This window comes from Papilio xuthus, unplaced genomic scaffold, assembly GCF_000836235.2.
Source record: "Papilio xuthus unplaced genomic scaffold, Pxut_1.1 DF826159.1, whole genome shotgun sequence".
Classification (NCBI taxonomy): domain Eukaryota; kingdom Metazoa; phylum Arthropoda; class Insecta; order Lepidoptera; family Papilionidae; genus Papilio; species Papilio xuthus.
In genome coordinates, this window is record NW_013532490.1 from 980,112 (window position 1) to 991,321 (window position 11,210).

General features: G+C 32.8%; 1 protein-coding gene across 3 annotated transcripts in view; it reads right to left on the minus strand.

Moving 5' to 3' along the window:
* Itpr (Inositol 1,4,5,-trisphosphate receptor) overlaps positions 1-4,681 on the minus strand; it is a 47,820-nt gene extending 43,139 nt beyond the window's left edge. For 2 of the 3 annotated variants that reach the window (XM_013319284.1, XM_013319282.1), the window contains exon 1: positions 4,443-4,681. The gene's annotated coding sequence lies outside the window, so the exon portion shown is untranslated. The remainder of the gene's footprint in view (positions 1-4,442) is intronic. The other variant, XM_013319283.1, reaches the window with a different exon arrangement.
* Positions 4,682-11,210: the final 6,529 nt, after the last annotated feature.

The window sequence follows — 11,210 nt, forward strand, 5'->3', positions numbered from 1 at the left end:
GATCACTTGGCCATTTCGGCGAATTCAGGTGGCCTCTTGCTCGTTTGCCATCTTATAATATTAAAAAAAAGTATTTGAGCATCATAGATGAAGAACCAAAAATTTCCACTGCCGAAACACCTTTAAAAAACGATGGAATTAAAAGAAAAAAACAAGTAAAATCGCACAAATTGAAGCATCAGAAATGGGTCGAGTATCATTTGTCACAGAGTTCAACTGCAGCAACGCATTGATTGCTTCCCATTGTGAAATAATAACGTCGCCTGTACAAAAATTCATTAGAAAAAAATTACAAAGAGAATAGGAGGTATTTAAAATATTTTTGAATCTCGGCAATAGACAAAAAAATCGGTAATGATATGAGTATTAAACCGTACAAATTATCACTTACATCGTATTAATATTATAAATTCGAATGTTTGGATGAATGGATGTTTGTTTAAACATATCTCTGTAATAGATTTAGAACATAGTCTGGAGGAACACATAGGCTACTTATTAAGTCTTTTTTTAATTCCGTGCAGACGGAATCGCGGGCGACAGCTAGTTTTGTAATAATTTTTGACTTAGCTTTAGAAAGTTGGCTAAGGCCTAGTCTGCAGACTAAGGCCTTAAAGATATATATACTGACGATTTGTGGTAGCCAAAAATCATAAAATGTTTTTTTTCTAGCCACTATCATATAGTATTATGAAGGGCAGGTTAAAATGTCATAAAACTCAATGTTACCTAAGTGGGTTACCTTAATTGATTACGCAGGTAATAATGCAAGCCTTGACAACTTCCTCTACTATACAGCCGCTAAATATGACAATACAATCGTTTTTGCAAAAAGAATTTCTTTTGCAGAAAATGTAGGGTGACCATGAAATATGCATTAAAATACTATAATTATTAATCTCAATTTTGAATTTTTCGCAATATACTTGTAATAATTGAACTGAAATTTTGGATGGATGGATTTTAGTTATCACGTGACTCTAGGATAAACGAATCAGGATGAAATTAAAAACAAAAATAGGATATATTATGGAATAGCACATAGGTAACTATTAATTAACTTTTCTTTTAATTCCACGGGGACACCGAGTCTTGCATAAAACATTATGTGCAATTGCAAAACTATAAATACTCAATAAATTTTTACATACATGTTTCTACTTAATTTGTAGGGTGACCATGGTACGGAGAGGTGGCACTGGTGCGCTGTACGCTTACCCTAACGACATTTTGTTACAACGTGTATTTATACTAACAGTCCGCTCCTTTGTTTTTTAAAGTTCTTGTCTTTATTAACAAAACTTCATTGATATAGTGTCCACTTAAAAAAACGTAGAATTGTCACCCTACAGCACTCAAGAGACCATTGCGAGCAATAGTTAAGCCAATTAGGATGCGTCGCTGTGAGGCTGCCATAACACGACGCTATGAAACACGCAAAGTTTGTGCTAAGAATTGTTCCACAAAGTACTACAATGCCTGTTAATGTAACGAGTAGATACAGATAGATAATTTTCACCTTTCGATTATTACACGACTTGGGACTAGCTTATATCTGCACCTTTTTACAATTTATAAACCAGCGCTTAACCATGATCCCACCCGATGTTTCTTGGTAGAAAAAATTCCAAACGGTGTACGTGGATGCTAAGTAGTTAAGTTAATATTATATTATAGTTAATATTAAGTAAGTTTAGTAGTTAAACCAAGTTACTCGTAGGACTATTTTGTTTAACTGATTTTTTTTAATATAGAGAGCATTACTAACTTTAAACAAGTTGAAGGTTGCTAAGATCCAAGATGGTTATATACAATAAACAAAAAGCATTTAACTTATAATCTCATGACTCACAATAAAACATGCGTAATTAAGGGATTAGTACGGTCATGCTGTAAAATTTAAATAACTAGAAAGCGTATCTTTTGATACAAATGTATGCAGAAACCTCAAGGGATCTCGTTAGGGCCCATAGCAAATAATTAGAGCGAGCTAACGTCCGCCTACCGCCAGTTGTACGCTAGGGTTACCACGCTTAAGTAAATCAAAAACTATTCCAAATCGTTTTACAAAACTTTATTCAGAAAAAGGCATTTAGTGCACTTAGTGGCGCCCTAAATATATCATAATAAACGATTTCTTTTTTTATAAATCGATAAAACATTTTATTGAAGGTAATACAAAAATTGATAGATATCTCACGGGAACGAGCTCGTTAGAGGCAATGGAAACAATTAATTAGAGCAAACAGTGCGCGCGCGCATACACTAATTAGACCAATTAGGATCCGGCAATCGGACGCGGCGAGATTGAACTGTAATCATTGTGCGCACATTTGGCCAATGTTTGACAAATTGCGCACACGAACATATAGACTAAGATTAATATGCTAGTTTTTAACCACTTTTGGTAACTTTTTTTACATTATAAGACAGTAAAGACGATGACCTTTTGAAGTCTTCCTCAAAGAGCAAGTATTATGATATCTATACTTATAAAGGAGAAAGATTTGGTTGTTTGTTTGTTTGTATGAAGTACTCCAAAACTAGTGAACCGATTTGAAAAATTCTTTCATTGTTGGGAAGCTACAATATCCCCTTATGACGCAAGCTATTATATTACTAGAATTTTTAATTCCACGCGAACGAAGTCGCGGGAAACTGCTAGTTAGTAATATAATAACCCGATGTACATATAATCATGTTATAATTAACAATTTAATATTTATAAACTTCTAGAATTATAATTTTATTTATGTTTATAGTAGAAAATGGGATATTAAATGATTAAGAGCATTCTAAGTTCTTCAAACCCTTTATTTTATTCTATTCTTGAATGATGTTAACAACAATAGTTTGTCAATAAAATTAAATATTTAATTCCAATAAGATAGCAGAATGAATATCCTAGGAACCGAAGTATCCTGGACACAGGTAGCTCAGGACTGATCATGGCGATCTTCGGGGAGACCTATACCCAGCAATGGGTTTCACATGACTGAGAACAAAAAGAAAACTCATCCATCTTCATCTACCAAAACAACCATTGAAACACAAGTACATAATGATTTTCTATATGCATACTGGTACAAGATCTGCTGGCTAGTTCTGCTTCAGTTAACAGTATAAGTAACTAAGTTAAATATCATATGTCAAGATAATATAATAAATAGTTATTGTACCGAAATAGAGTAGAAAGAATAGGCATTTATTAAGGTATGGTATACCATCTTTAGACCACATCATTATTTAACATCAGGTGGGAATGTAGTTAAGCGCTAGCTTATTCAATATAAAAAAAACAGCTCAGTGATGACATATTACGAGTTTATACTGACGAAACAAATGTATAAAGATATATAACCCATTGAATGAATTTAGTGACAGCTATTAAAAGACTATAAGATATGTAACCCTTTACATTGAATGATTTGATGGTCTTTATCAAAAACAATAAATATGACAATATGTTTCATAGACAAATGTTTTTGCAATTAAAATGCAGTGATAACTACACAAGAATAAGGTTTTAAATATGTAATACAAAATGGATGAAATAACTGAGAACTCTGGTTGAGAAAAATTATTAGAATCTCGGCCATGTTGACTTTATACATCATCACTTTACCAATGTAATTTTAAAATGTTAACCTTAATATATTCATCAGTCAAGGTATTTTGTATTTACATAAGTTTTAAATGAGGGTAGTAGATTTTTTTTTAGGTCCATATTGTAAATAGTTCTATCTCACTCTAACATTCCATTTAAAAAAAAATAACAGTGATTTGAAATTATCTTTTAAAAATATGTTATACATGATGTCATTGGAATGTATTATTTTTTTGTAAATAAAAATGATTTCATTCTTAATATTATTTGCCTTGTTTTAACTTGAAGGTCACATTATTTCTTGCAAGTTAACAAGTTAGGTTGGGGATTAAATACTTTAACTGTCTACATGTTATGCATTTAATTAATGATTAAATGTCATTAAATAATAAAAAATGTCGCCTTTTTATTTTCAGGTGTCTGTAGCTTAATGTTTAGTATAATTACAATGGTTAGCAAAGAGAAGTAAATATTTTTTTTTACTAATTTGTTTATGATTATGCAAGCAGTTAGTTGTTAATTAATCTCTTTTATAATTTTAAGGTTCCAGTAAGATTCCTTTAAGTAAAACAAAGTTTAAACCTCGTAAACCGGTCTACGATACAAACTTAAACACTTGATTGCAACTTATTATCAATGTCAAAAATAATACCTTTTTAATTGATTACTAATACGAATATAAACTTTAAAACGTCAACAAAACTCAGCTATTGACTTTAAAATTATTACAACAACGAGAAATTTAAACATTCAAACATATTCTAATAAGAACATTATGATATAGTTTTTTAGCAACACCGTCTGACATGATCTAGTGAATAAACAGTCAACTTACCCTTATCATACACCTCGGGCACACAAATGATGATAACACATAATCACATAAATGTCAACATATGATAATTAAAGGGAATTTTAACAATAAAACATAAAAAACATTTAAACTTTGACTTGCAATGACACACGACAATTCATACGCGATGGAATCACTTTCGAACTCCCGGTAGGGTACCGTGTAGGCAAGCGAAACTTTTATAATCTGTGCTACAAATTGAACGCAAACGGAGATCCTCCATCTTGAAAATTGTGTATCTATCTCACTCATAACTGTCTCAATAATTTTTGGGCTGTTTTAAAAAAAAAACATAGGGCATATGAATATATTGTGATTTAAAAATTTATGATTTCTTTACATCTAAAGTTTGGATTATAAATAAACAATTTAATCTAGTTAATTTAAGTATGTAATTTAAATTACAAATTTACAATTTATTTGTATTCATCATGAAAACACCCCCCCCCACACCCCACCACACCAGACAACGATGTCCTCCGCAGTCAGCATTAAACCAATAAACCAAAGAGTATATAAAATAAGAGACGGGACTCTTGACTAATTAGATACACAAACGGAGAATAACAATTGATTTTCAATGCTAGCAATATTATAAACAAGTCTACGTTGCTACCAACCTAAAAAAATCTATCTGTCAGTTTCCTTTTTGACGTTTGAAAGTATTATTTGAGGGAAAACAATTTGGAAAAATAAAACAATTTCGTTAATTGCAACTTTAATTTAATTTTCCAACTAAAGCGAACATATTTTAAGAACGCAACATAATGCTCATTGCTTTCGTAATAATACCATTATTGTTTAGTTCACCAACAAAATACCCCAACTATAATAAATGCTTATTTGTTACAGTTTGTTTATTTGATAGCTCATATTTTCTGATAGAACTGGAGTAGTAGTGCCACTCTCGTCGGGAGAAATAGAATAGCACTGGAAAGAGATTAGCTCCTATCTGTTGGTAAAATATTTAGAAAATTGCTAACAAGACAATATGCATTGAAGCAAAACAAATCGTCATCATTCAAGCTCATTATACGGACACACTATATTTCACTGAGAAGCTCGGAGCCTAACCTCAAGAATGCGACTAGGTTTTATTCAACAACGCAGAGCCAGTGAGGGTTGGTTGACTTCACACATATCTTTGAATTTCTATGCAGTTGTATGCGATTTGTAATTACAGTAAGAATGTCGGATGGATGTTATCATGAAATTCGAAGAACGCATTACTATATAGCGGAGATCGTACCTGGATATGTAAAATATGATCCGGTCAAGCGCCAACTGCACTGCCGACGCTCCAAATAGTCTCCTAATCCAAACTTTTCCTATCAAAACATTGCAAATGTAAAAGTCATGTTAAATATAATGTAATGTAAAAATAGAATACAATATTTAAGTTTTACCTTAAAATTATCATGACCCTAAAGATTCCCATATTAACTCTTTTGTTATTACTATTCTCCATAGATGTGTAACCTATAGATTCCTTAACGAGGAAAAATAATGAGCTTAGGAGGCATCATTTTGGGGTAAAGTACCTGTGTTGAAATTTAAATTACTTGTAAGAAAATTGTATACAATCTTTGTTTATTTTTTATTACTTAGTTCAAAAAAAGTTTAGGTTTTATTAGAAGTTGTGATATTTGTAACATCCAAATTTAATAAATTAATTTTGTTTCATATTTTTCACTAAATGTTATTTTTTTTATCTTTTGTACTTGATACTTAATTCCCTATATTTTATTATATTTTTATTTTCTATACACTGCATTTCCCAATTTCGAGAAAATCTTGTTATGCTAGTGTATATTTTATATTAAAGTCTAATACATATTACTAAAAATTGTCATATTATTATCAAACTAATATAAAAAACTAAATCTATAGGTTACACATCTATATATCAATATTGACATTAATGTAGTTACTAGCATTTCCTGCAACATGGTGACTCATTTTTAGATTTGCGGTTAAACTACTCCATATAATAAGTTATTTTTCAAATTTAGTATAGAATTACAATTATCCAACAATCAAACTTAGTAGCACAGATGTTGCAGCGACATGCAATCAGTAATTCTGAAGCAGATTCCTTCATTTAATAATTCTGTAGAACTTGAAGAGGTGCATTCATTCATCTGCAACAGTATGAAATGGTAATTAATTGATTCAGTCTACAACATAATCAATTTAATTATTGCTTTTCACCTAATTACATACCTTATTAAAAAAAGTGGTTTCTTTGATTATATGGACTCTTCCCCTTTACTTACAAAACTTCTTTGCAATTCTCTACAATGATGGAACTCACAAACCATGTAAAAAATGATGATTAGTTTTTACAGGTTTTTATAGGAACTTTTATTGCCTGCCCATTTTTGTGAAATGTCTATGATAGAATCATAAATCAAATTAGTTTGAAAAACTTGTCATGTCATGACCAATTTACAGTTTGATCTACAATATTTGAAACAATAATAGAAAGTTAATCTTTAAAACATTTAGCAACATTTTAACGTAAATATGGAATAAGATTTATTTACGTACAGTCAGCGTCATATAGATCGTCACAGACAAGATATGCAAATATATAGGTACACCAAAAGTATTCAATTATATCGGTACAACAAAAGTCCTCAAAATAATAGATACATTCACCCTGCTCAAATACATCGGTACACACACAGCGTCAAATATATGAGTACGTGCAAGATGCTCATAAATATCGTAGCAGCCACAGCGTCATAAGTAACGAAGCAGTCAAGGTGCGCAAAAATATCGGTACATTTGACAAAATTGAACTCTATCTCTATATACTTGTGATTCAATTTGGAATAAACTACTTCTGTTACATTCATTTGACACTTTGCATCAAACCATTTTTCAAAATTTACTAATAGTGTTCGACGCGGATGACAGATATTAGGTAGATAAAACCAACATCAAATTTAAGTTTGTCATCATATATGCTAGTTTGGTCTCGTGGCCTTACCGTTCGCCGCCGTTGGTACGTAAGGTCGGCGGTTCAAATCCCAAGCCACTATTTTTTTTTTATATTTAAACTTTTTAATTTTAATATCGAAGCACATGTATTTAAATTCTATCGCCGTAGTTATTGGGTACTTTTTGATATTGCCTTGGACTAATGAGTTTGACCGTTAAAGTACTTTTCTATTTCAAACAAAAATGAAGAAGATAAAGCGATGCTATTGGCATGTAATTTGTTTATTACTCATGTTTGTTAAACTTGTACCGGTAAAAATAACACTTTTACTTTTACCTTTTACTGATACTGATTATATTTAAGAAACAAAGAAAAAAAACTGAATGTCAATATCCAAACTACATCAAATTTTTGGCCGATTGCAATAAACATTCCAGTGTGCGTGGGCGCGCACACATATGTAGATAACACTTGTACGTATAGTTTCCGCGCGTACCATCCTTAAAACCCGCAAAGACAAACCACGCTCCGCCCACTTACTTCACCCGCGATGGTCTGACTTAATTGTTGTTAACTTTATTTAAATTTCTTTCTACCCGACAGCGAAAATTATAAAAAAAAATTATCGAGCAAAATTTTACATTACCAAATTTTTACTGGTTATGAAAAAATAACCCCGTGATTGATAAAATAAAAAAAGTAGCCTGAGATTCGAACCGGTAAACTTACATATTACGGCAAACATACTAGAATACTGCGCCAATCTAGTATTATATATATTGTGACAAGGCGAAATTTGATATTAGTTAATACGTATCTGTCATATTCGGCGTGACAAACTTTTATATGTAAGCGTTATGACAGGAGAAGAAAAATATTGGGTTGCCCAGTAAGTTCGTGCCGGTTTATAAGGAAAATTGAAACCCTGTTCTCTTAAATTTTTGGAAATGTTTTTAAATTATATTGGTACGACTCTATACCTAAAACGTCTTTTATTATTGGATAAAATTTTAAAAATTAGTTTTCATCTCAACCAATGAAATGAAATTATTCACAATATAGAAATTTTTGTGACGTTTGATAATGGTGGAAATCCGAAAATGAATCCACTTCAGCTACAGTCTATTGTAAGCTTTATATCGAAAATCAGAACGAACTTTCCGGACAACCTATAATGTTAATACAAAGTGTCAAATGAATGTAACAGAAGTAGTTTATTCCAAATTGTATCACAAGTATATAGAGATAGAGTTCAATTTTGTCAAATGTACCGATATTTTTGCGCACCTTGACTGCTTCGTTACTTATGACGCTGTGGCTGCTACGATATTTATGAGCATCTTGCATGTACCCATATATTTGACGCTGTGTATGTACCGATGTTTTTGAGCAGGGTGAATGTATCTATTATTTTGAGGACTTTTGTTGTACCGATATAATTGAATACTTTTGGTGTACCTATATATTTGAATATCTTGTCTGTGACGATCTATATGACGCTGACTGTACATAAAATATCAAGTATAGTCATTGATACTTTATTTGATATGTAGTGAGATAGAATAATAGTCAAACAACAAAAAATACAAAATATAGTACTATTGTATTAAAAAACACAATGTAATTACCACATGGTTCTTGGAAATCTTCTCAGAAGAAAACATCAGCTTTCTAACTCTCAAAATTATAATACACTTCATACCACAATTCACACTGAAACTACAATATGTACTACTTGAAACTACAATATGTACTTACAATGCCTTGCGGGTTCAGTACAACAATGGGTTCAGGGCTCTGTTGGAGCTGCCGCGCTTCTGCAGCGCGTCTGGGATGTTTGCTGATGCTGGTGTTGACGGCTTCGCCGCATTGATCAGGAAGAGAGCAGCATCCCTGATGCGGCGGGTGCGGGACAGCACCAACAGCTAACTGCAACTCATTGTTGATAGAGTGGGATTGGACTGTCCAGTGCTGGCCATGTGGACACGTCTACATGTGCCCTAAAGAATTTTGTTTTATTTTATTTTTGTGCTAGTGTGTTTAATTTGCATTTTTATTTTGTATGGACCATGTGTCTGAATTAAAGATTTATTATTATTAATATTCTTATCAAATAAGGTTAGATTTAAATATAATAATATTATAAAAAAAATCTTATAAAGGCTTAAATTCGTTTTTAAAATTACTCCAACTGCGGTCATTCGTTACCCATTCACTGAGCCACGTTTTAGCATCTCCTTGTAAACAATTGCCAATGAGAGAAAGACATTCGTGATCACTCCAATTATTAGAAGACCTAGCACGGTCTACTTCTTCCCACCATGTCTCTATGTCATTAACACTCGGATCAAAATTAGAAATATAATAAGACTGGTTAGATCTCACCGGTATATTTATGGATCGTATCGCATCGATGATGCGATCGGCGGCGCTGGCCTGGACTGACGTAGCGCTCGCGGGACGCTCCGGTGAGGACAGATTCGTTGAAGCCTGAAGCGCGCCCTTGAAGCGAGCTCGCAGTCACAGCTTTGCCCAACTGCGACGGCATCGACACGGCAGGCTCAACAGCAGGAACGCGCTCGGCGCTGATGGTTGCCACAGGCACCGCGGGCTTGGCTACTTCCACTGCAGCGCGGCCACTAGACTCCATTCGTTGAGATGAAGACACTACCTGTTGTTCCCCTAATGACACCAATCTATTCAAAATTTGTTGCATTGTTTCGGTTAAAATATTGCTAGAAGGGCTACGTCGTCTGTAGCGTGAATCATGTTGGCTAGAATGCGATCTGCGATTTCGCGATCGACTCCTACTCAGCCGCCTCTTATTAGCCATGTTTTCTTTTTTTTAGCAAGTACTTAAAATTAGACGTAATTCCAAGCAGGGCATTCAAGTTACGGTAAATAATTGATCAAGGGTATTGGGTAGACACGACAAAATATTAAAATTGAGCCATTCTAAAATTTACACAAAAAGCTAACAAATACAACTTCTATTTGTTATTTTAAAGCGGATAAGAAAACAATTGGAACGTACTCACCAAAGTTGACATTATAAAACTTGATCACACCGTCACATCACGTCTTACTTACGTATATTAACGAAACACCGAAAACAAAGTGCTAATTTGTCCTTTTAAACAAGTGTAGTTACAATTTCCAAAAATATGTTTCTGATCGTATGACTAGCCAATTAAAGAAATAACAGTGGAAACATCGTATCAGGATGTACAAACAAGGACGTGGGAGTTTCACTATTCCACTTCTGGTCTTAAGGATCAGAAGCAGGGAAAATTAAAACAACAATCTCTTATACACTACTACAGTACTTTTTGAATTAATAAGAAAACTAACAGAATTGAATAAATGTAATTAACACTAAAATTATTTAAAAATACAACATTAACTTAATCAACTATCAGAGTTAAAATGATTAATTATTTTGGCTAGTCAAACGGGCAGAGCTTCCGCTGGCTTCAGTGTTCGGTGGCGAGTGTGTCCCGAAAATGAGGGTGCGGTCTCTTATATTGGCATCACCCCACCATTATTTTTAAGTTCCACCCTCAGCTAATTATCCAACAATCAAACTTAGTAGCACAGATGTTGCAGCGACATGCAATCAGTAATTCTGAAGCAGATTCCTTCATTTAATAATTCTGTAGAACTTGAAGAGGTGCATTCATTCATCTGCAACAGAATGAAATGGTAATTAATTGATTCAAGTGTACAACATAATCAATTTAATTATTGCTTTTCACCTAATTACATACCTTATTAAAAAAGTGGTTTCTTTGATTATTTGGATC